Consider the following 27,075-nt stretch of genomic DNA (forward strand, 5'->3'; position numbering starts at 1 on the left):
AATTTTGTGTATAATGAACTGACGGTGGTACAGCTAAAGCTTAATGTACCATTACTTGACATGTTCTTCTTGCGTGTATAATGCACCTTTTTTAGATCATGTTCACACTTACACCTTCACAGTTGCGATCAATGAAATTGCTGTTCCTCTGTTTTCTCAGTATTAAATGCTGCAATGACAAATTATGATATCCTGTTATGTTACTTATTTTAAATCTTTAGTGTTAGTGTCTCTTGCACTTACTCACACTTTAATTGGTTTCTCCCCTTAAGTGCTAAAGAACGGTATGTACAGTATATGAATACATTTGCAGTTACTGCATAGTTAAGAAATGCTATATCTGCTTTTTTTATGTGGCTTGACACTTAAGGCGATATTTGCTTCTCAAGGATAGACGTTTATAGTGCTGTAAAGTCTTAATGCTAGTTACTGTATTTTTAGGGGTGCCCTAGCTGTAATTGAGCTCCAAAGTCCATGATTGTTATATTATGCCGGTGATGTCCATCCCTGTCCCTGAGGTTCACAAACCTCAGATATTTTTCATGCCTTTAAATCAATTAATATTGTGCATCATTTAGCAACATATCTAATATTGTGAAAAGTTGATGTTTTGAGGGTCAGCACTGGGCCTCAGCTGCAAGAGTATAATGTCTGCTGTGGGCCCCTTTTCTGGAGAGCCTCATTTCCCATAACTATTCTGTGGTTCATGCCGCAAGACGGGCTGAGTTGGCCCTGCGTAACGCATAGTTCAGTTTTCTGAACTTTGTGGCCTTCAATATATATATTGGTGCTAACCAAGCCCTCCTTTCCACCGAAGCCCACCTACGAAGGACCTTCTTAATCTGTAGTAAAGTTTGTGGTTGGAACCACAACTCGTTTGCCAACTGTCACTTTAGGGAATAAAACCAAAGAATGCTTCAAATTGGTTACAAACCTATTGGCAGCATTCTCTCTTCCGGTTGTATCCTCTGCATTTAAGTTAACACATGAAACACTTGTCTTTAACTGATGTCTCATGGATGTAATGAAAAGGATGCCTATTGACTCACTCTTTTATAGAAATGTAATAGAAACATAAAAGTGTGAATTTGGCCATGTTTATCTAGCAAGCAGTTACATGTCTGCAATCAATAGGCTTGAGTTCTTTAAGGCTCTGGAGTGAGTTTTAGGACAAGCTCTATGTTCAGCAATATATATATATATATATATATATATATATATATGAGTGCATAAATTCTAAAGGCTAAAGTGATCTAACTTTTACATTTCACTACTTTCTACCTATTATGTTATTTACTCAATTAAAATATCACTATTCAGTTTGTCATTTAAATCATTGTTGAGGGATTGCACAAAAGACTTTTAACCATCAGACAAAGCATCAATTGAAAAGTGTTGAAGAGAAACTCATTATTAGCAGATGTTATGCCTTCACAATGGTCCTTCAGAATCAGATGCCTATACTCGATAGTCTTTATAGGCTTAAAGGCATCAAGCAGATTCAAACCAGCTGTACTATACATCTAAAGGGTGTGAAAAGATAAAACTCTTTATTCCAGCAGTTCTAAAAAAGACCTTACTTTGATGTCCCAGTAGGTCAGACATATTTCTCCTCAATTATATGTTATATTAAGCTATGTGGGATTAACTTTTGTTTGATTACAGTATATTTTCTTCACTTTATATGAAATTTGGCAATGTTAAGGTGTTATGTAGAGTCTAGTTTGGGCAATATACTTATTTTTCCTGGATAACATTGTTGCTCATGCCAGATTGGTTTAGTATTTGCAGTTAAAATTGGAGGCATTATTTTGTTTAGAAAAGGTTTCACATTAGTTGCAATTAAAATACAAGCATCATGGGTTAGACAATGCTATCCTGAATTAAAGCAGGCTAGGTGGGTTAAATGAGGGGGTTTCCCACTGAAACACTGTTCACTTTACAGAGACAGAAATAATGACGGTGATGTAAAATATGTTTGCTTCACTGATTCTCAGAAAGGTACTCTAGGTATGACTGCCCCTTTAATTAAAATTGACACAATGAGTAATTTGACAAGTAATTAATATTACACGTGTGGCACATGTCTGAATGGTAATCACAAAATAAAATGGTCCCTCCTTTGTGTGTCACTTAAAAACATAATTAAGCTAGATGCCAATATATGCAAAGATGGTTTGGAAATGTTTAATTTATTGACCACTGTATGACAAGAGATATCAAGCAATGAATGTCATTAATTGTTATGGTTATGTACATAAAAGAAATGTTTATAACTCTATCTATCTAGATATCTATCTGGATATCTTTCTATTATGTCTATAGTTGTCAGTCAATCAGGCCTTAATACAATGTAACATTATTGATAGCTTAGGATGAATAAATAAGAAACATTGCAAATGGAAGCGAACTAGCACTTTGAGTGTATTTTAATGGTGATACTTTCATTATCATTGAAAAAAATGAAACAATGAAAAAGTTGTTTGATGTTTCTCACACATCAGCAGTCAGTAGAAATGGTGTATGTGGAAATCAGAAACACCTGGTCTTCTTCTTTACTTTTTGCATATGAGCAGCTGGTTATACATAAAGTAATGCATTAGCACATATGTTAGAAAAGATCAGAAACAAAATGTATTTGCATAATACAAACTACCGATGTTCATAGAATGACCTATTGGAGGAAAAAAATCACAGCAAATCTGTTTCAGCAGTGGCAATGGATATTAATGTATAGAAGGAGGACTTGAGCATGATATAATAATGAATCTGGTAAATGAGGCCTTAAAACTAATTTTAACAATATATGACCAAACTTTTGCAATAGGCCCACGTTTTTAGTCTATATATGAGTGGCCAACTGGTGTATAATTCATTTGGAAAGCATTTATTTCATTAATTAGCTACTATTTTGGCTAAAATGCCACTAAACTGTTAAAGAAGCCACAGAAGCTATGTTTTCAAATGCATCTACAACTCTGAGATAGTAGATACTTTAGATTAATCAGCTGCTTTCTCATGGCAACCACCAGAATTTGGAGACAAAGATCTAGTTATTGACAGTCACTCTCAAGGCCTTCAGTACACAATGCAGTTTTTACCAAGACCAATCAAAGGGATGTTAACTAGATCCCCATGTGACTGCTTCTGCAGTGAGAGAACATCGCTTTGTTGGCATCTTGTCATCGCTGTCAGTCACAAAGCTAGAGAAAACAAGGTGTATGTAAGTAGATATAATAAGGATCCTTACCTTACTAAACAATGATGGATTAAGAAATCCGAGTTCTTACAGTCCATGAAGTGCAAGAGAGCATTGTTGCACAGGTCTGTGGAAATGTAAGGACATTTATTTTGGTTCATTCTGTATGCATGTGTGTGTTTTGATTAAAGGAACAGTCTAGTTTCAAATTGAACCTCAATAAATAATACAAGTTAAAGTACTGTAGTATGCATTATTTACCTGTAAAAAAATAGTACTTACCTAAAGGGCATTCTGCAGCTGTGCAGCACACAACCCTCCTTATTGGTCCCGTTTTTGTCCCACTTTTGACTACTTGAAGCAACCAGTCAATGTCACGAAAGCTCTCCCACTGGAACTCTTGTGCAGGCCAGATCTTGAGTTGGAAGGGGTTGAGGATAAAACGAGTGCACGGTGTTAAGCAGAACATATGTTTGACCAAACAAATCTTCCACAAACCGGGGATGTGGAGGACTGGGGAAATACACAAAAGCAATCTGTAGAATTCCTTTATGCATTTGGAAGGTGACAATATGATAATTTAAAGATGGCACTCAGCATTAAAGTGCCCATGGTGGCTGGAGTGTCCCTTTAGCAACTAAGAAAGCCATTTCACATGAAACTGAATTTGTACATTTTTCTAAAAAATGTTATCTAAATTCTTTACTATTCTTTGATAAACATTAAGGTTGTTATAGACAGGAAGAATAGCTTTAAATTCCAAATCCAAATTGTCACATTTGATCTTTTCCAAGTACCTATAACACATGGACATTCATTTTCGGGGGCAAAATTACACTTTAAGCTATGCAGTACGTATTGTCAAGTAGATTAATTAGGTTGCATCTACAAAATACAGGACCCAACACAAGCATCAATACCTCATATTTACTCATTTGCCATTACATTTACTTTTGTCCTTTTCCATATGGTATACCACTCAGTTAATTTGTTTTGCAGTCTCAGATACTTGTTCTTGGATCTAATTTGTCCATACAGCTGAGTCTTTTATGTAGGATTATGAAACAGTGTTGCACATTCAAATTTCCAGAAGATATCATTCTCAACACTTACTGTATATCTCAGCTGATGAGTTTTCCCATGTCAAAACAATGGAATGTGTTATTATGTAGCAATTGCATTAGGACTTGGTTACACACATAAAAAAGCTGGTTTCTTACACTTAAATAGCTCTGAATGTCCATGCCTAGTTATATCAGAGGCCCTCTATGTGAAAAGAAGAAGTTCGGCATCATCTGCAGTTATCATTGCTAACCCATTTACATGCTTGTTTCTTAACACTAAAAATTCTTACGAGATATCATTAGACTGTTACAACCTATAATGGAAAAATCAATGCAGTAAGAAAATTAAATTTTACTGAGAGCCTTTAGGCAAAATGTAATGTAAAAAATACATTTCATCTTCCCCTGTGGTTCAGAAGGATAGGAAAGAATGGAATCTGGGTTAGCTGTCAATGTTCAACACATTTTAAGTCGAGGCAGACGGCCCCTGGACCAAATAATTTTCTAATGTGTTTCTTCCTTAATTACTTAATTATGTGAAAATAACCACCTTAATCTGATCACAAGAAAGGTCAGTAGTCTCTTATACCCCTTTTTGAAGCCAGTCTGTGGTCAAAATCAATGCACAAATTCTTCATCTTTCCCGGAAGACAATTTAGCAAAGGGAAAACTGATTCATCTGCTAAGGTATACAGGAATGACATGTAAATCCCCAGAGAGCATTAAGCAAAGGAGCTAAAATTGAACGTGGTGATTGTGATATAATCAAAAAGAAGCCGATCAAAGCTATGAAGCTCTTAGAAGGATTAGACATACATAAGATGTTTGGTGCATTTTGTAATCACTGTAAGTGGTCACTGTGATTTGCTGGTTGACAGTGACTGTGGTTGAAGACTGACTGAAGTCTGCTGTTACCAATTCATCATGTTTCAGAAAAAAAAGTTACTCATGTCTCTTTTTGTTATTCCTAATGTTAAAAAAAAAAAACATACAATAATAGCCACTTGCTTTCTTTTTAAATGTTACTTTCCACTAAAATGTCTAATTATTGTGGAAGTGCTTCATATTCAGCACATACAATACACGCAGCAGAGGGTGCCTTGGATTATAATACACTGCTTCTGTTACTGAAGAAAACTGCAAATGTAAGTGATACGGTGTACTATCTTCTAAGGGATTTCAAGGAAGACCATGATAATGTATTTGCCAGTAAATTAACCAGGAAAAAAGGATATTACTTCTCTACAGGGATTGGTACATATATCTCTATCTGGAAAAATTAGACATAAAGGAGCCAGATTAAATGAAGCAGCGTGAAATGCAGCACTAGATAGCAATATACAACTGACCATTAATTCCAGTCACCTGGGTTATCAATTAGTTGTAAAAAAAAAAAAAAAAGCTGCAACTAGGCCATTACCAGCATACACAAGTAATATGCATACACTTGAAAATCTGTTGTGCTTCTATACAATATAAAGATTTAAAAGAAACTACCAATCACAGTTGAACTTGTAATCGCTAAACATTAATAGGGAAGACAAATTGCAGTAAATTTTATACAAACAAAATATGCCTGTACAAGCACAATACATTGCCTGTGGTTGGAGGTAGGCACCAGACACAGTCAGTGTGTGTGACAGAGTGTAATCATGTGAAATAGTATGTGATAAACTGAATGTGTTGCTATGTGTGTGATAGCTTGAGTGTGTTAGCGTAGGTGATAGAATGAGTGTGGTAGTCTGTGTTAAAGTGAGTGTGTGTAAGTAAGGGTGTGTTGAAGTTAGTGTGTGTGAGTCTGTTAGTTAGTGGCTGAGGGGCCACCTGGCTATATTTGCCAGAAGGTGCCAGCCCTGCCTCAACAGTAGATTGAGGAGCAGGGGGTACCCAGAGACCATTGAGTTTCTCCCATCATCTCCTGAGACACCTTCAACACTACCTGAAGCATCCAGTTCCTGTCTGCACTTCCAGAGTTGCTAGAATCTGAGGAAGCATTGTCTAATAATTTTAATGAATGTACCTGCATATGCAACACATGAGCAGAGGCATCAGATGCAGATTTAGCTTGCAATACACAGTATGCACGGCACTCTGTCCCACATGCACAGGGACAGGGACATGCACAGGGACTATGTGGCAGATGTGTCCTTCATCCAGTGGCAGCCTCATAACCCTAACAGCTGTCTCATGGAGATCTATGGGAGATGGCTTGGTCTGGCATTTGGACCCAAATGTTGTTTCCCCTGTGATACTTCTGGCCGTAAGGATAATGAACAACAGGAAGATCGGTGCCTCCTAACATTTTACTTCTTAATTACGCTCTCTATTCAGTGTTATAAAAGCATCACAAATAACAGAATTCTTTTTCAGCAATAAAAACATTTCTTTTTTCCCCTTTAATATTAGAAACTGGGATGGGTATTATTGTCAATTTTTCAGGATAGCGAGCAGCCTTAAATAATTAGAGTAAGGGGATGTCTGACTATTGAGACATTCTGGAAGCCCTGGGGCTCTTTGTGCAGTAGGTGCCTATCCTTTCTTTTCTATTCTGAATTCTGCTTTCAAAAGGGCTTTTGTGAAAGCTGACCATTCCACGACCCCTACTATGAAATATATATGGAGTGTAAGAAAAGTATTATGATACAAGGGTATCATGTGCAGATTTATAGTTTAGTAACCTTGTGCAACTCACCTATTTTAGTCTGTCGCCTCACAGTTCATGCATTATTTTCATCTGATTGCGGTCTCCTTTGTGTCATTCCAGTTAAAGAACAAGAGAACATTTAAGATCATTCACTCTATAAAGTATTATCACGGAAGAGTTTTTCTTTCTCAAATCATAATGTTATATATTACTATGTTGTATTGTTTTCTAATAATATAATAGGTTACAAAAGTAAGGTCACTCAATCAAATGATAACATGCTGGCTTGTTTGTGCAGAAAGCTATTTGAGCATCTACACATTAATTATTAAAATCCAGGATATCAAAGCGTCATTTACATTTAAAATGTGAATGCTGTCCTTTACTATATGAACTCAGACTATATATTATTGTATACTAGATTATTTACAAAACTCAAAAATTACATGAATAAAACAAGTCACAAAATAAAATATATTGTGTCCTATTAAGTCTTTGTAGCCTGAGTAGGCCTCACAGCTAGTATTAGTGTGTAAGCAGGTCTAGACCTCCTGTAAAGTACATTAGATAAATAGATAGTGTAATGTATATTGTCTAAGTAGAGGAAATGTGGCTTTTACATGTCCAAAGCAATAAATGAAATATGCATTTGTCACTCAAGTGATTGATCAAATGTCATACTGTGTAGCTTATTTCAGGTTGTAGAAAATACTATGAAGTCAAAGGCGTTTTCCTTAGGTTTGAGATTATAGATATATATATATTGTGAGGTAGGTCTTGGATCGCCCCTTGCTGAGGTCAAGGGACAAGTGCCCGTCTTCATTCACACCAGGCAAACAGCAGTAGGTTTGTACAATCTGACACAGGGTCAGGTTTATTGGAAAGGTTGCAAAGACAAAAGAAATATAACAATACAGCAACAAAAGAAATACCTTGCCTTTCCGGCACTTACTATACAAAGGATGTCCCTCACTACCAGCTGGAGAGCTTCTCTCTGCCAACTTAACTTAATATGTCCAGCAACCTTTACTCACATGTCTCTCCCACACAGGGGCGTAACTAGACGCCTCAGGGCCCGGGTGCGAGAATTTGTTAAGGGCCCCTCCACCCCCTCACCCCCCCCCCAAAAAACATGATTTTTACCCAACAATTATTTTTCAACTAATTCAACAAATTCAATTTACATATTGAATCATATCTGTAAAAAAATCAAAGAAAAAGGGGCGCATGTACAAAGGGCATAATCCAGGGCATCAGGCATGATGGGACTGTGCTCGCTGTGATTGCTGTTAGCAATCACACTCCTATCATGCCAAGTCAGCCAGTACATGCTGGTACAGGGTGCAGACCCCATACTGCTGGCAGCATCACTACACAAGGGGGGCAGCTAGCTAGGTTTCAGCATGTACTGGCTGACTTGGCATGATAGGAGTGTGATTGCTAACAGTAGTCACAGTCCCATCATGCCTAGGTTCCAGCACTTACACATCCATCCAGTAAATGCTGGAACCTAGGCATGATGGGACTCTGATTGCTATTAGCAATCACACTCCTATCATGCCAAGTCAGCCAATACACGCTGGTACAGGATGGTTGTAAGTGATGTGCAGACCCCATACTGCTGGCAGCATCAATACACAAGGAGGGCAGCTAGCCAGGTTTCAGCATGTACTGGCTGACTTGGCATGATAGGAGTGTGATTGCTAACAGCAATCACAGTCCCATCATGCCTAGGTTCCAGCACTTACACATCCATCCAGTAAATGCTGGAACCTAGGCATTATGGGACTGTGATTGCTGTTAGCAATCACACTCCTATCATGCCAAGTCAGCCAGTACATGCTGGTACAGGGTGGCTGTAAGTGCAGACCCCATACTGCTGGCAGCATCACTACACAAGGGGGGCAGCTGGCCAGGTTTCAGCATGTACTGGCTGACTTGGCATGATAGGAGTGTGATTGCTAACAGCAATCACAGTCCCATCATGCCTAGGTTCCAGCACTTACACATCCATGCTATCACACACACACACACACTCATTTATTCATATAATCATTAATTCAGATTCATTCCCTCAATCACACACACTCATTCAAACACCCTCCCCACCCCCTTACCTGTACTGCAGCTCCCTCGATGCCGCTCACAGACTTCAGCAGGGGGCGCGGCCTCCCTCTGCCTTCTCTGCTAAAGCACAGAGGAAGTAGGAAGTCACGTGAACTCCGCTTCCTCTGTGCTGTCCAGAAGACCCTCCCACAAGTAAGTAGCAGGGCTTGAGGTGCGGCTCGTGTAAGATCGGTTGCCCTGGCTGCCGATCTTACGCGGGCCGCACCTCGAGGTCTCGCGGGCCGCATTTGGCCCGCGGGCCGCATGTTGGACGCCCCTGCTTATTTTAAAAAAAAAAAACTTAAAAAAGATTTCGGGCGGCCCCTTGGCTTGGGCCCCCCTGCCGCCGGGGCCCGGTCGCAGTCGCGACCCCGGTAGATCCGCCACTGCTCCCACAGACAGGCTTTCTGTGTCCTGAGCCAGAGAGCTACCTGCCCTCCCGGCTTCCCTTTTATATCCGCCCTCTCATTCACCTAAATCAATTTCACCTGGCAGGTGGAAGACTCAGGTGTTACTTCACATAGGAAAGGAATCTAGGAGAAACATACCTCCCTTCCACCACCAATCCTACATGAATGTCACATTATATATATATATATATATATATATATATATATATATATATATATATATATATATAATGATTGATATGGCTAAAAATGAAAAAAGGAAAAAAAATATTTTCTTTAATTGAACATGTTAATTAGAAGTTGAAAACATATGTTTGAGATGATACTAAGTTCTGTATTTCTGTACTTAATTCAAAAGAAAATAAGTGGAAGAAACAGTACGGCACAAGTGTTATATATGCGATTCCTTCTATTAACATGTGCCAGCAGGTATAGGATGTAAGAGATCTTGAATTAACACATCCTTTGTGCACATTTTTGCACCCTCTACCAGTTAATTAGTACACGTTTAATATATTATATAATATTTGGAACATACAATGATGGCTCTTATTTTAAATAGTGACCCTATAATACTGTGTTTAGTCAGTGGGATACTCTGTTTGCAGTGAAATAAGCTACCAATACTTACAAATAATATAATAATAACAATGCGAACATATGCAGTAGAGCATACACTCCTCAGATCATTACCAACAGGCCTTGAGCGTTCTTGTAACGTAGTAAGTAACACTCACGCCAGCTGACTGATTGCAGTACTTTATTTCCCTGAGAGCTTCAATGTGAAAGCAATCCCCGATACAAAGGTTAGACAATTCAAGGCATTTGGTAAATGTAACAAGGATCACTGGGTTTCTAGCCATTGCTAAGTTCAGTGAGCACAATAATTGAAACAGTTAATGATACAACACAAAGAACTCTCCTTTGTGAAGTGTTGTGTCTTAATCCTTGGGTATAGCCAAGCATTCTAATGAAAATAACTAATAGTCTACCCAAAAGGCACACTTAACATCGATCTTTGTAGTGACAAAATGGTTTATTAAGTAAGACTGTTATGAACTCATTCTCATACATGAGATTTTAAATGCTGTCAGTTTGTTAGTTGCATCATAAAAATCCACTTTTTCATTTTAATCATCTTTGACTTTACTCTGACCATAATTGAAAACTGAATTTTGCTTTGCATTAACCCACTACATATTTAAATATTAAAATAATAATAGCTATAGGTTTTATCTAAAAAAAGTTGGTAATACTTGGCTGGTCGATAGCATCCTGCTCGACTTTGAGCTAATAACCAGTTGTAATAAGGCAGGTACATTCAACCCATCATCAATGGACACCAATTTTCATTCCAGATGTTCTAACCACACAGACCCTTCTCCTTTCATACACTAGATAAATGCTTTATATACAGCATGGAGTACATGGGAAAAATGGGTATGTGGGTAAAAGCCGATATGTTACATATTACATAGTTACATAGGCTGAAAAAAGACATGCGTCCATAAAGTTCAGCCTTTGTCTGTTAATTGCTGTTGCTATTGATCTAAAAGAAGGAAAAAAATAAGATAAAAAAATAAGTGCAAATGGTTATGGCCACCATTAAGCCCCAACAACAGTCACAAATACCTAATATGCTTCATGGATATCCAGTACCTTAAGTATATCAGATTTGAATTATTAACTGTCTTTCCATTAAACAAATAAGACTTACACATATATTGCTGATCCTTGAAGACTGTGAAAGAGGTAAATTGGAATTACACATGCCCTCAATTTCAAATGGCCAAACAGGGACACTTCTGCTTTCGGGAGTGTGGTTATAGGCATGGTTAGGGAATGGGTTAGAACAAGCAAACAATCTTTGCTCCTAAAAGAGGGACATTGGTAGAGGAAAGAGGGGTTTGGGTCTAAAAAAGATACTATCCCTAAAGAGGTATTCTTAAAAGGTATATTTTGTATATTGGGGAAAAAAACAAAGATATCTTCTAGGCTGACTTTATACATATAATACTGTATGGAATGAGTTGATGATCCAAATCAATACTAAGATGTATTTTTTTTTAAATAGAAATGCATATGAGTGCTATTCCAGATAGTTTAAGATCTGCTTCATAGAGATTTACCCACCGAGTGCCAGAGATATGAACAATGGCTTTCCAGCATAACAGGCTACTTTGTCACTCCAGCTTGTTTGGACAACTATTCCCTTCAAAAGCAACCAGTGTTTTACGGAGCATGATAGGACTTATACTCTACTGCAGCTGAATTGACAGATGTTGACTATCCTTGGTCGGAAACATATTAAAAATTCAGCATTTCATAATCATGTATCTGCAGGCCAATTCATTTTTACACTTCACTGTCCAATTTTGAATGAATAAAAGCCACATCAGACAAAGGATGGGTTTGGTTAAATACTCTGGCTTAAAGTGACACTAATGAAACTTGAAAGTCCTTGATGTTCCATTATTTTGCATTTCATTAATTTCATTCTTATGCATATTACGCTAAATGAAATCAAGCTTGTAATATAAAGTCTTATTCAATAAGCTTTAATGCTGCCGATCCAAATCTTATCAAATGTAAACTTCCATTCATTTTGATTATTGAATAGGTCTTTTGTAGTTTGATTTCTTTATTCTCTTCTGTTTAAGTTTTTTTTATCCTAATTGATTAGTAATATGACTCAAATGCCAGCAAAAAAACACTGCTATTTGGAGAGTTAACTTTAATAATAAATATCTGACTATGCACAATTAAGACTAAAGTAATAAAGTGAAAGCTTTCAAGGGGGTTGGGAGTCAAATGGTCCCAAGATTGCTCTAATTTAAACATTTTGGGATGGTAACTGTAGCTTTTTTTGTAATTTACATTTCCAGCCAACATGATGTCTAAATTATAGAGGTCATATTAACACAGTGGCTGGACCAGTGTTTTATGCGTTACCACTTTCTTTAAATGTGTTTTAACCAGGAGTGCATAATACACATTAACCATGCAGTCTGCCAAATGTGCTTTGGACTACTTTATTTCTGAGCTGGACTTAACTGAGCATTGTCAGCCCTCCCCTAAAAGAACTTCTCATTGTACTCATACTAACAAAATACTCTTAAGGAAGAAGAGAACTTGAGTCCCATGGACATTAATAACCCACAAGCAATATGTGGGTTAATGAATCAGCAAGAACTTTATTTTTAAGCTAGTATTAACGTGACTGTCATACAGTTGAGTGTATGTGAATTGAGCGAGTTGCACTTTATTACTTGTAACTTTCATTTTTACTCAACTTACATGCATCTCTATTTTAGCTCACAGGTTATACTTTGCCTTATTGTTATAAATCATGCTACCTATTTTAAGTATTGGGCTTTATCGTTATTTTATGATACAACACAGCCTGAATTAACTGAATATATATTCCATTCATTGATACTTATTGATACTTATAAAATACCTGATACCCGATATACATATCATATTTACGGAGAGTAAATGGCTAAATAAAATTAATCTATCTTGTTTTTAAAAATAATTTCCCTTTAATAATAATAAGATGGAATGGAAGTCCGCCCATCAAATGTTAAATGTCAAATTACATTCTGATCCGCACTACAAATCAATCAAATAGTAGCCCACAGAGGGCCTACATTGTCTATGATATCATCTTGATCATCTGTGACTTCAGATTTCTATAGTGTGGCCACAAGACTTCAAGAATCAAACACTGTTGACCTAAATATGTTAAAAATGAGGTCATATCATAAGGGTTATGATGCTCTGCATTTCTCCAGCAGTACTGTTCAGATGTAGATATAGTTTTGCAATGTTTTAGGAAGAAGCAGCCATAAAACTATTGTTGGGGATGTTGGGGTTCCACATTAATTTTACACAGTACAATTACATTTTAAGTGAAAAGTCAAGTTTTCTTTAATTATGAATGTTAACTTTATGATATTTGCAGAATGTTTGGATTAGCTCAAACACTACTGAACCCAGTCTCCAGAGAGCACTGTCCAAATTTGCTTAGATTATTCAGTACTGTATAATTTGTCTTTATATGAAGAACAATAGAATTAATATTCCTAAAGATTAATAATGGGAAACTATTATTTCATGATGTTTGCTTGGGAAAGATGTGACTGTGTTATCGGCTTGCTAAAATTCAATTCGGTTTATCTACATTTTTTTCCCAAAGACACAGAACTTTTCAAAAAATAGTAGCAGGGCTTGTCAAAGATTTCAGAACATTCTGGTTAACAGTGAGTTGTTACCATAACAACAGCTACATCATGTCATACTAGATTTAGTGTTTGAACAATATGAAATAACTCTTTGAATATACTTTGATATAAAAAGAAATGCATACTACATATATTTATAATTCCATATATATATATATATATATATAGATATATATACTATTAGCCGCCATATTTTATATGATTGACAATGCTGGGTTCCCGTATTCATTTTATAGAATAAAGTCTCATACTTTGTTAAGTGTTTTGATCCTTATTGAAATAGCATAACTCTAAATGGGCAAACTTCCAATAACAAGAATGATGCTATGATTATTTTTCGTTTCTATAGTTCCAATTCAGAAAATTCAACAGTCAACATTAAGCCAGCAATCTGCAGCAGAGTGGATGAATTTCTGATAAATTGTCCCTTAGGGTTTATAAAACATATTCACCATAAAAGAAGCCACAATATGTTTCTCTACATTAGTCAGCTTGACATTCAAGCTGCTGAATCTTCTAGGCCAGTATTGGTACCTGCCATCCCAAAGCTGTAAACAACCTAGTGTTTATTGCTGCAAAGCTCATACATCCATTTCAAGGTTTACAACAATAAAAGCCTGACTGCCTACATAAACTAGAGTGGGCTGCAATGTTGTTGTTTTTTTTATTGCTCCTTTACTGCAGTGGTCAAATAGTTCCTCTGAGACCGAACGCTGGTGTTCTGCCATCTGCACAGTCAATGTTCGACAACCTGTGTCAATGTTGCCCCTGTGACAGTGAGGAATAATGAGAGTGCTAATTAAATAAATTGCTGCTTAATGTTATTGAATACACAACAAGGCATACTAATAGGAAACTGAAAAAATCATGTTTATATATAAAATGCCTTTTGTTTGACAATATATATGCTGAAGTGGATATTAATTAGTTCTGCTATGAAAATAGATCGTAGACACATGGAAATACGCAGCCTGTATTTTTTAATCTCAGGTGTTTGGCATTTAAAGTGTATTATAGGGCTTTCTGTCTATTAGGAAATATTAATTTAGCACGATGGCTGGGTCCCCTTCGGATGCATATCATAGATTGTAGATTCATATTGCCTTTGTTTATTATTGCAGTAGATGATCTATATATTTTGATGGTATATGAGCCCTGCTCATCAAATAGGGAGTTTGAGCCGAGTCCAAGCTGGCTAGTATGCTTCATCCCGTCAGCATCACGGTCCTCTCCGATACCTGTTCCCCTGTTTCTAAAGTAAATACCTCCTAAAAGGTTATGTATAAACTTAGCTGAGCTTATATAAAATTTAACACGTTTATTTGAGTTTTTAACAAGATTATTTTACATAAAATCCCTTTGTATAAAAAAATACTGACCCTTGAGAAATTCTAGCTGACAAAATTAGATATGGGGGCATTTTATACCTGCAGATAGCCTAGCTGGTTAACCTACCTAGAAATGTAAAAACCAGGCCTGCAATCAATCAGATTTTCTGGTGCGAAGTAAATGTAATGTGTCTTTATCCCATATTTCACCTTTTAGTAAATAAACCCAGCAGGTAGATTTCCTAATAGCTTAACAATTGTGAAGGGAACCCTTAAACATTACTATTCAAAAAATAAGTAAAATATATAACATATACAGTAACTGTAATTTACTTCTCCAGTTTTCACCTGTATTTCATTGTCATAGGTAACCATACCATATGCACTATATGGACAAAAGAATTGGGACACCTGACCATTACACCAACAGGGACTTTGATGACATTGCATTCTAAATACATAGACACTGATATGTTCCCCTTGAAGCTATAGCAGCTTCCACTCTTCTGGGAAGGCTTTCCAAAGATTTTGGAGGGTTTCTGTGGCAATGTTTGCCCATTCATCCAGTAGAGCATTTGTCAGGCACTAATGTTGGGCGAAAGGCCTGGCTTGTAGTTCATGCCCAAGGTGTTTGATGGGGTTAAGGTCATGGCTCTGTGTGGGCCAGTCAAGTTCTTCCACACCAAACTCATCCAACCATCTCTTTATGGACCTTGCTTTGTGCACTGGGGCACAGTCATGCTGGAATAGAAAATGGCAATCCCCCAAACTGTTCCCACAAACTTGGAAGCATAGCATGGTCTGAAGCTGAAGTGTTAAGTGTTAAGAGTATAAGGGGCCCAAACCCTGATTTCAATCATTAGGAGGTGTGTCCCAATACTTTTGTGCACATAGTGGTGTATAAAGCAAGGTCCATACAGACATGGTTAGATGAGTTTGGTGTAGAACTTGACTGGCCAGCAGCGAGCCCTGACCTCAACCCCATTGAACTCCTTTAGGATGACCTGGAATGGAGATTGTGAGCCAGACCTTCTGGTCCAACATCAGTGCCTGACCTCACAAATGCTCTTTTTGATGAATGGGCAAAATTTCTCACAACTTCATATTAATGAATTCACTTCATATTAATGTCTATGTTTTTACAATGCAATGTCATAAAAGTCCCTGTTGGTGTATGGTCAGGTGTCCATATAGTGTAGGCAGACTAAGCAGCTGTTTAGGGTACCCTTTGAACAAAGGCACCTAATCAGAAGATGCAAGCAGTCTGATGTTACATAACTGTATTTTTAAGCAGGCACACTCTCTGTCCTAAAGATGATGCTTGCATTTTTACTCACTGTGTCATATGACTGGATTTACTTTGATAACTTAAGAGACGTAATCAGCCTCTTAAATATCTGTAAAATGGGAATTGGGATTTCTATTTGATTGCCAAAGCAAAAATGTTTCCAGCAAGCTAGCATTGTAATTTCCATGCTGTGTATCAATTATTGTAAGTAGAACTGTCTGGCAGTCTATAAACATATCTGCAACATAGAGAAAAACAGATGATGGCATAATTATTATTTATACTACACAGACAAGCTTTCTGCAATTAGTTTATGCAGATGTTGCACGACTGAAATTATACAGTGTCAATATGGGGTAAGGTCTCAGACATGAATTCTAGCTGGAGCAAAGTTTGTTGCAATGGTCATCATGACTTAAATATTTTTTGTTCCTTTACATGGGGGTATAAGAGCTAATATACTTGGCATCTGTACCTGGTAGTATAGTGTTTGCAAGGAAATCTGTGCCACAGTCAGGACAAATATATATATATAGGGGAATACCAGAATCATTGTTTATTGTTTATTTCTCTATTTGTATTAATGTCCTTGTTTAGTTAGAAAGCACATATGAAACAATTCTTTATTTTAAATCACATTGTTAGACTATGATATTATTGTCTAAATGTTAAACTGTTGAGCTTTTACATTGCATTATATAATGTAATAATATAAGGCTGCAAAACATAAATTTGGTGAAAATTATCTAAGTGAAAACATTTTGGCAACAGTTGGGTACATGGAGCAGGGAGTCAATATGATTGTTGATAGCTACCATGGCAACCAATGATACCACACAAAATATTAAAAACACAGCATGATGTCAGCTGATCTATTGGGAAATCAGCTGGTCAACATAGTGGTAGAAAACCCTGATCCCTACTGGCATGCATCACCCATTCGTTGACTACTAACTCCAGTGGTGACGAGCAGATGTACATGTACTGGGAGTGTGGATGGCTGCTCACTGGAAGAGACTTTCTTTTTGAAACATGGAATGTGATACTACTTTACTGAGATGGTGGTATATATGTGGAATAACCCTCCATCAGAAGTGGTAGAGATGAATGCACTGCAGGAATATGCATGGCATAGGCAAAAGGCTATACTAAATAGAAGACAAGGCTGATTAAGGTTTAAATGCAATCACTGGTACTATAGCTTAAATAAATGGCTACATCAGCATTAGGAGGAATACAGCCTTAAGTATAGAGTTGCAAATCCTGCAAACAAGGAGTTAACTATCTTATTTTGCATTTTTATTTATTCATTAATTCACTTCCAAATATCCACACAGGACAACTCTTTGTGACTAGATAGCATTAAACATAGCCTATGCTATCAATCTTAGCTCTAATTAGAACTAGATTATGCACATTGCTGAGACACGCACACAAGCAGGCCTACATAAGGTACAAGCATACCTCAATGATAAATCTACTGTTAATATGGACTTTGACAGTTTTTATGATTTCTTCCTACATTCCATTTACATTGTTTGCTTTCTATATTTAGACTATTTTTTTTTTGGGCTATGGTAGCACTCAAACATAAATCATGTTAGAGCTATACTATTAAATAATGACTGACACTACGCATTTATAAAGACTTTGCTGAAAGTAGTGTTAAGAGCTACTTGCTTTACATCATAAGAAAATGTGTGCCTTTTTAAGGTACAAGTTTCCTATGCCAAAGGAGAACAGTTCTTTAAATCTATGTGTAATCTGGCAATGCTGACATTTCTACGTGGAACCTAACAGTATTTACAGAACAAAGTCTTCACATGAGTTGGTTTAGAAATGAAGGCTTTGTAACAAAGATGCTTGATACAGCCTAGAGTAGGTAGCTGCCTCAAAAAACAGAAGCTAAATTTGGATGTGGGGGCAGGGCCGGAACTGGCCACCTGGCACACCAGGCAATCTGCCACTCCAGCAATAGACTGTGTACTTCAGCACAAGGCCATAGGCCAAATATGTCTGACTGCACCTTACAAGAGCAAAAAAATGTAGCATGCAGCCACACTTACGTCAGCCGTTAACCTTAAAGTGTCATGGCTGTTCTGTCATCACCAGTCTGGTGTTAGTGGGGGCCCTGGGTTCAATACCATTTAAGCCCCCCTGTCACTGCTCTCTTCCATAAGACCTCAATCTCTAATGGTCTAGCGAGGGAACAGGCTCTGCCACACCATCACCCAGACACACATACACCAGGACAAGCTCTGCCACACTGACACCCAGACACACACAGCAGGACACGGACACACCACACCGAAAACCAGACACACACATACCAGGACAGGCTCTGCCACACCCACAGACACACACCAGGGCAGGCTCTATCATACCCACACACACACCAGGACAGGCACTGCCACACTGACACCCACACACACTAGGACAGGTTCTGCCACACAAACACCCATACACACACCAGGACAGGCTCTGCCACCCACATCCTGACATGCTAAGCTACAACAATAAAATAAATATTTTCAACTATGTGTATTTTCCCCCAGCTTTCCCCTCCATTCAGTATTTATTTATGAGATGAGATGGCGCCAGTTGTCCCCATTGTGTATTGATGCCACTAGCTCCTATGTATATTTGTGCCTTCCAGTTAGCCCCACAATGTGTATTTATACACCCCTTAGTATTGACTTATGTATTGCCCCAGCCAGCCCCCTTCTTGTGTATTGTTGAAATCTTACTGTACAAAATATGATAAATTTAAAAATAATATTCAATTTAAGGTGCTTGGAAAACTCAGCATCAATGTATGTTTCTACAGTACATTATTTGGCTTAAAAAATATTTTTAAGATTGTAAATCATATGTTGTTATTTTTGAATACCTTCCTCCTCAATTGCTAACAAGAAAAATGCCTCATGCGTTAACGTTTGATAATATAGCTATACTATTTTAAGAAAGGTATTGTATTTACTAAAGCCGTACAATTAGCATCACAAATAGCTGTCAGTGTTTCCCTAAGCCCGTGTTTGCAAAACAGTATACTAATTCTGGAACTGGTTAAAGTCTGTCTTGTTGTCAGAAGGATAAATGGCTTCATTATACCTGCACTACATGAATAAGAGAGGAAAGGACTTAAGCAGGGAACAGTTGGAAAGAGTTGCTGAGCAAGGAAGATAGTGCTTCTTGGGACAACTGATTTTCCATTGATCCACAATATATCATGGCCACAGGAATATTCACCCCTTCCGCAGAGCTCAAACGGCGAGAGCAGGTGTTTGCGTAGTCAACTCCTGCACAGTTGTTCAGTGGCAAATGAATGCAATTACTACACCGTCCCTAAAGGGCTTCTCATGGGTTATCACTACTTTCACAATGCCAGAGAAATATGAAAAGAGTCAAATATTGATCAGGTTTGCTAGGACCATATTAAAAATAGATCCTGGAAATAGCCAAGGGAAAAAAAGAACATTTTTTTTCGTGCAATGAAAGATTTAATGTTTAAAACATAAAATGACTCAAAAGCAACAATAGTTAATTTATAGCAATTGATTTAACAAGATTTTTATTTCTTTGTAATCCATTGTTTTACATTAATTGCCTCCGATACATCACCAAATACACTGGTTTCAGGTCTAGCCCCGCAAGCTAACTCAAAGATAAATTTGTAGTTTAACTTGGAACCACACACCATGCAAAATCATTTTCTCTACTTCTTTTCTCCCATACTGATATAAATAACTGTTGTGCAGAGGGGAAAAACAGTAACTGGCAGGCCCGGATATACATTTCAGGCTCTCCTATATATAAATGCTAGCATCTTCTTTGTACCAGTGATCAAATAAAGAAATATTTTTTTGCAGTTTAAAGGAACGTGTCAAAATGTTTGTCAATACTTAAAAAGAGATGGATTGTGGCTACAAATTTGACGGTGTCTGGACAGATGCGGAACAAACTATTTAAACCCCACGGAGCCCATAAAAAGATACCATGTGTGCCTACCCTAGTCTGCCATATTGGAAATAGAGTTGTCAGATGTGTCTCTATTACAACATGACTCTTCCTTTCATTAGTCCCTAGGTATTGCTGCTATGGTGGAGTGCTTTGGCAAATGAGGCCATACTCATTGAAACCATATATCTCTTTGATTCTTTCACCAGACAATTAGAAGCAGGGCACAATGAGCCCTTTGAGATACAGAACACTGCCATAACTGTGCAGACTGGGAACTCTATTGTTATATGAAGTCAATATACAAAAAAGTATACAAAAAACAAAAATGCCTGTGCTTCTCACCCTAATAAAGTTGGCAACTAATATATAAACATAATATAAATGAGAGGTTTTGGTTATATGAATTGGCCAAAGCATAATTAAGCTCACCCGCCACGTCAAGGCACACTCTAAACAGGGTGAGAACCGACTCTCACCTCCTACATAGTGGGCACACAAAGCAGTTTATACTGCTACCAAAACCTTATTAATGTGTTGGGGGAGGTGCAATTAAACCTCCTCCCAAATAACCCCTGGACAGCAAGCTGCAACCAGACAAATGAGGAGCCAACAACCTGGGTTGGCTCAGGGACCAGTGATGCAAACCGTACCTCACTGAATTTTGCTTTACTGTTTCACTTAGAAAAATTGTTTCTATCCCCAGTGGATGAATCTTGTCATGCAGCATTCATGGCATTTGCCCAGCTAGACAGGCTATAGCCCCAGGGCCAAGGTGCCACTAAATAGCAGGGGAAAGCTGCGTGGACGTCATCATTTTGTTCAAAGGAACAAATTGCCATGACGGTTCCTTTTTAATTGACGATCCACACTCAGTCAGACTAGATTATTTTTACTAATAACTATGAGATGACATCTAATATTGTGGCCATTTAGATTTCCCAAGGAACACTGTAACATCCAGTGCCATGTTGATTATATCTTGCTACTTCAGCCTTTGCTGCATGCATATTAGATGAAAATTATTACAGTCCAAGTGGGAAAATGTTTAAGTACAATTTAACAACAAATATTGGTGTCAGAACACTTTTGTACTCTTTGTACTTCTTCATATCTTGCTAACTTTGCTGTAGCTTTGTTTCATTGCTGACCAGAAATAATTATTCCCAAGCTCCTCTTTTGTGTAGCAGCTGACACGGCAATGCCATTAATCCTACGTTCTGTGTGTTTTCCTGCTTATCCGCTGAAGTTCATTACTTTCCACTAACCGATATTAGATTGCACTTTCCACATTTTAGTCAATTCCTCATGTTCATCTTGGAATACCACTCAATAGGGGTAGACATTTATGAATCGCTTTACAGCCTATAAAGGTCTATATTAGATAGATAGATAGATAGATAGATAGATAGAGAGAGAGACATATAGCCAGGTAGATAAAAATAAAGCACAGAACTTTTTTGTTCTAAACAAGAGCCCGCACAATGTTACAGCCTATAAATTGTCAAGAGATAAAGTTATATGTCTAAGGTCACAGGCAGCTGATACAGCAATCTAACAATGCCTTCATGCTTTATATTTTAGTGTGAGTTAAACCAGCTCCATAAAGCATGTACTATATATTTTGACTTTTAATTTGTATTTCAGCTGTATTGTCACTGCCACATTTAAGAGTGATCAAAGGCCATATGCTTCAAGTACAATGAGCACAGGATGGGTTATTGATTAGAATAATTTGCGTAAATATTGTTATAGTTGCTTTCTGGGCTCAGAAACATGTTGTATTTTTATTAAACATGAATTTGATTCCAATTAGTAGCGTGATCTGGTTATTATTTATATTTAGAGATATTACAGTGTCATTGGCAGTCCCTGAATAAACACGTCTCCTCTGTAGTGCTGTAGCAAGGAAGATGAATTACGCAAAGCCTGCTTCTCATTTGGGAAAGCATCTTAAACCGCGTAATTGTCTCATCAGTCTCTTTTAAGATTCATGTTTAATAAAGCTTGTTCCTGATGTAGCATTTTTTTGCTCCATTTACAATTTTCCAACCTCACAAATATATAAGAAATCCTTGGAGAAAGTTACTGAATAATCAGTTCCACTCTGGAGTGGATTGACATTTGTGTAATATTGGAGAAAATAGGTATGAATGCAAAATACTGCCTTTTTTGTGATGATCTTTTCAGATTATCGACTAAATGCTTCTGGGAGACATATTGGGGTAATTTGATTATTTGTCGTGAGACTTTTGTTTCCTTTACATTAGCTTGTGTAATGGCAAAAAATTGTCACGTTCACTGTATCTGCAGGAAAGATTTTGCACAAATCCAAAACCCTGACATTTACTTGCATCTGCACCCCAGCCATGTAGGTCCAGTGGCACCTAACTGCCATAAAAAGAAAATGGTGAAAGTTAGCTTTTGGCACTCATCTAATCATCTAGCCATAGAAACATCGAATTTGATGTCAAATAACAACCATTCTGTCTATCTAGTCTGCCTTTTTTTTACTTTAGAGGTTCAAGGTTTGGTCTTGTTTTATTTTGAAGGTAACCATATGCCTATCCCATACATGTTTAAATCCTGGGCTGTTAATCTCTGCTACCTAAGAGACTGCTTCACTTAGCTACAACGTTCTCAGTAAAGGTAAACTTTCTAATATAACATCTAAGCCTCTGATGCTCTAGTTTTCTTCTCATTTGAAATAATCTTCCCTTTGTACGTTATCAAATCTATTTAAATGTTTCTATTGCATGCCCCCTCCTCTCTAAGCTATACATATTTAGGCCTATTCACTAAGAAGTCGAGTGGTTAGTCAAGTTAAGGGCTCATCTCCAGTCACATGCTGCTGCATACTAACACTTGCAAATCAACTGAAAGATTCACTAACTTGCAAGGTTTTTGCCACGGCCTGTGACTTTAAATGTACTGTGAACTCACATGTTCTTATCTGTGATTAACAAATTTAAATTCACCTCCTTGTTATGTTTGAAAAAAAAAGAATTTAAAATAGGTTGAAAAACAAACAAAATAGAGGACCCCAATATCTCCTATCAACCAAGGGGGGTGGTGATTGCTTCTTCTCTTCCTCCACCCCATGCATGGTGGGGTGGGAAGTGATTTATTAATCTTGTGGGGGAAATAGGCCCCTTCATATCTCTATGCCCTGCTAATTGATTGGCATAATATATTAGCTAAAAGTATAACTTTCCGTTCCTTTAAAGTATAACTGAGCCAAGCCCTGTCCCTATTTACAGCTATCCCTGTTCTTCATCAAAGCCATACAGCCTTCCTTTATTCTGGAGCAGGATATGGGGAGCTCCAGGCAACTAGCTCTGGGATGTTTGCAGGTATGTTGATGAGATAACTTCACACTCTAGTGTCCTGTTATCTCCACATTGACATTTTCTGAAAAACAGGTTTGGTATCCTTCAGACTGTGGGATGCATAACTATGTACCTGATTCCCATCTTTAAATGTATACATCCCGGATACTACAGAGGTCAGCACTGAACCTGCCACTTGAAATGTATAAGTGTCCATCAAAAAATGGCTAATATGGCAACACTAGGGCATGGGTTAATCCGGGGAGCAACTGGGCAAATTACCCCCACCAAGAACCATGCTGCTTCCTGAATAAAGCACCGAGTCTCGAGTCCCAGACTTCTTTATTTCTTAGATTTCTAGAACGTCGTGTGGCATGACCTTGTCGTATTCACAGGGCAGCTCGCAGCTCGCTGAAGACAGGGTGAGGCTTCACATGAGTTGTGTCTGAGTATGTTAGTGTGTGTATGTCTGGATATGTTAGTTTGTGCAGGTATGCTAGTGTGTCAGTATGTTATTGTGTGTGTCTGGGTATTTTAGTGTGTGTACATGTGTTTGTGTCTGGTTATATTAATATGTGTGTTTATGTTAGTTTGTCTCTGGATATCTTTATATGTATGTGTGTCTGGGTATTTTAGTGTGAATGTGTGTGTCTGTGTATGTTAGTGTGTGTATGGATCTTAACTTGATCTTATCTTAACTTGAGTGTGTCTGTGTGTTAGTGTGAGTTTCTGGGTATGTTAATGTAAGCATCTGGATGTGTGTTAGTATGTGTACCTGGGTGTTTTAGTTAATGCATGTGTGTCACTGTGTGCATCAGGATGTGTTAGTATACGTGCCTGGGTGTGTGTATATTACCATCTACGTATGTTAGTGTGATGTGAGTGTCTGGGTGTGTTAGTATTGTTTGGAATTTAGTGATTTATTCTTAATTTACTTTTAAAGAGGAATTCACAACATTCTTTAGAGAAGAGCAAACTAATGTGTTCTTATTTGGAAAATATCAGCAAGAAAGTTGGTAGATTTGCAAAACTATGGGTGGATTGGATTTTTATAAATTTCAGTTCTCAGGCAAGGGACTGAAGGATTTAGCATATTAGGATACAGGGATACTATTGCAATCTATAGGCTTTAGGATATTGATAATTGGTCAGGGAAAAAACATAGAAACACCCAAAATATGTTTCTGCTGCATATTGTTTTTAGAGACCAAATAAGTGGTGGTGATGTTGCTTGGAGTCTGATCAGACATGCCTAACAAACCTAAAATACCGCAAACCACCGATGAATCTGAGACTGTACTGAATAGAAACCTTTTTGTTTTTGTGTGGTCTCTGTAGTTGCAGGAGGGCTGCAATGGGTCATGTTAGGATAAAAGAAGTGTAGAAATGGAGTTTGTTTCCAGTCACCCCTGGTTACAAATGTGTATACGTAGGCACTTAAATAGTCAGCAGATATAGTGTTTAGGCCTGCAAATAGGGATTCTACCATAACGTTTTAGCCATGGTTATATATCTATAGCATAAAGCTATATGATACTAGTGATTTATAGTATGACACCAAAATGATAGCTGCTTTGGTCATATGTTTATTTTATTGTTGACTTCTTGGAATGGAACTACCTTTAAAGCAGAGTACCTTTTTGGGAGCATTGGAAGGGTTGAATGTAACAGCTAGTGCAACATTTTAAAGAGCTAGCCAAGTTCTTGCAGGAGAAGGTCAGTAGAGTTGACCCTTCATAATGTATAATTGGTGAGATCCAACTACAGCTGTATTGGAAACTCCCTCTTTAGTTAATAAATCCCAAAAAGTTGCTTTGACTATATCAAAAAGTAAAAGGGACACTTTACAAAGTAAAGTTTCAAGTCTCCATTACCATTGGGATAACCACATTCTATCTTTTAGTTTCAGTAATATTATAATACATATTCAAAAAGAAAGAATACAGTCACAAATAATTTGAGAGAAGATGAATTAGTTCTTTTTATACATTTATTTTATAAAAGTTATTTTATTTAACATCTGTACAATAAGTAGTTTGGTTTGGGCAGACAATTATGCTATTTATTGAACTGGAATTCAGATATTGTAGGCAGGTTAAGAATTGAATGGCTTTCTTTGTAGAAATGAATTTTCTGTTTCACTAATTAATTTTTTAAATATTATAGTGCCCTTTCACTGTGAAGTGTCTATAAAGCAAAAATAAAACATTTGTGTGGTTGCTTTTTGAGTCAATAAGGATTGTTTTGTTTTTTTTGTGTAAAATTAGGTAAAAGTCATATTATTGTATCTTGTGTCTTCTGGATCATGATATATAGCTACTTGGAAGGATTGAGCTCAATGGACAGTGGGTTCTATTTACCAAGAAGTTGAGTGGTTATTGATTTTAAATGTAATTCAACTGTAGAGACTTGACTGAAGTTGCATACTAAATAGTAACCCTTGGAAAACTATGTGTGTTAGCATGTGTACATTTGTGTAAGTGTGTTTACGTGTGTTTGCCAGAGTGTAAATAGCAAAGGGCAAAGAAGGCACAGACAAGCTGTTTGGGGCCAATGATGGCACTGCCAAGCTGTTTGAGGGCAATGAAGTCACAGAACAGCTTTTTGGGGGCACATGCAGAGTGTTGGGGGCTAGGATGACACTGATAAGCTGCTTGGGGCAAAGGTGGCACTCCCACAATGTTTGAGGGCAAGGGTGGCACTGTGGGACATGTAACTTGGTGAAGTTGGTGGCCCTCATGGCAATTTCGGCACTGGAGCCCTTTGGTTTCTAGTTACCCCCCTGCACCCAGCGCTGCATATTCCTTTAAAATTTCACTGGACTACTGTTGGCTACCTTGTGTATTTTTGTTTTTTAGAATTGTGTTGGCGTATTTTGTATTAATGGGTGCTAAACAGTCCCACATGAGACATAGGGCTAGTAAAGCAAAACATAATAAATCTCAGCAGTACCTGGCATATTCTACCTTGTGCACTGTAATGTCCAGAAAACAAAAACCCTAAGCAAGTGGGATATTTTCGTAATCTAGAGATGCACTTTTTCCTCTGGCATTACACATAACCTGTGTGAAAAATCCTAAGCAACACAGAAGTGTTGGTGAAAAAAGTACAGGAAATGATTGCTACAGCTAACTTTGATTGGTGGTTAAATGGCTACATAAAAAGTGTCCAAATGCTCCTGATGAAATACTCTGGGTTGTTTGCTTTATAAAAATATATACTTTTGTGTGTTTTTTTCTTTGTTCAAAATTAGCAACAATACCCAACAAATTGTGAAGCACTATGTGTTCTGACACCATTCTATTAGAACCAGCAGTAATTTTTTCAGCAATTTGAACTACAGTAGCTTGTCTGTTGGATTTGACCACATGGGCCAGCCTGCGCCCCCATTTGCATCAATGAGCCTTGGCCGCCCGTGACCCTGTTACTGGTTCACTGCTTTTCCTTCCTTGGACCACTTTTGATAGGTACTGACCACTGCAGGCCTGGGACACCCCACAAGA

The sequence above is a fragment of the Sceloporus occidentalis genome, unplaced genomic scaffold, assembly GCF_023333645.1.
Source record: "Sceloporus occidentalis isolate IW3139 unplaced genomic scaffold, rSceOcc1.0.p SCAF_80, whole genome shotgun sequence".
NCBI lineage: Eukaryota > Metazoa > Chordata > Lepidosauria > Squamata > Phrynosomatidae > Sceloporus > Sceloporus occidentalis.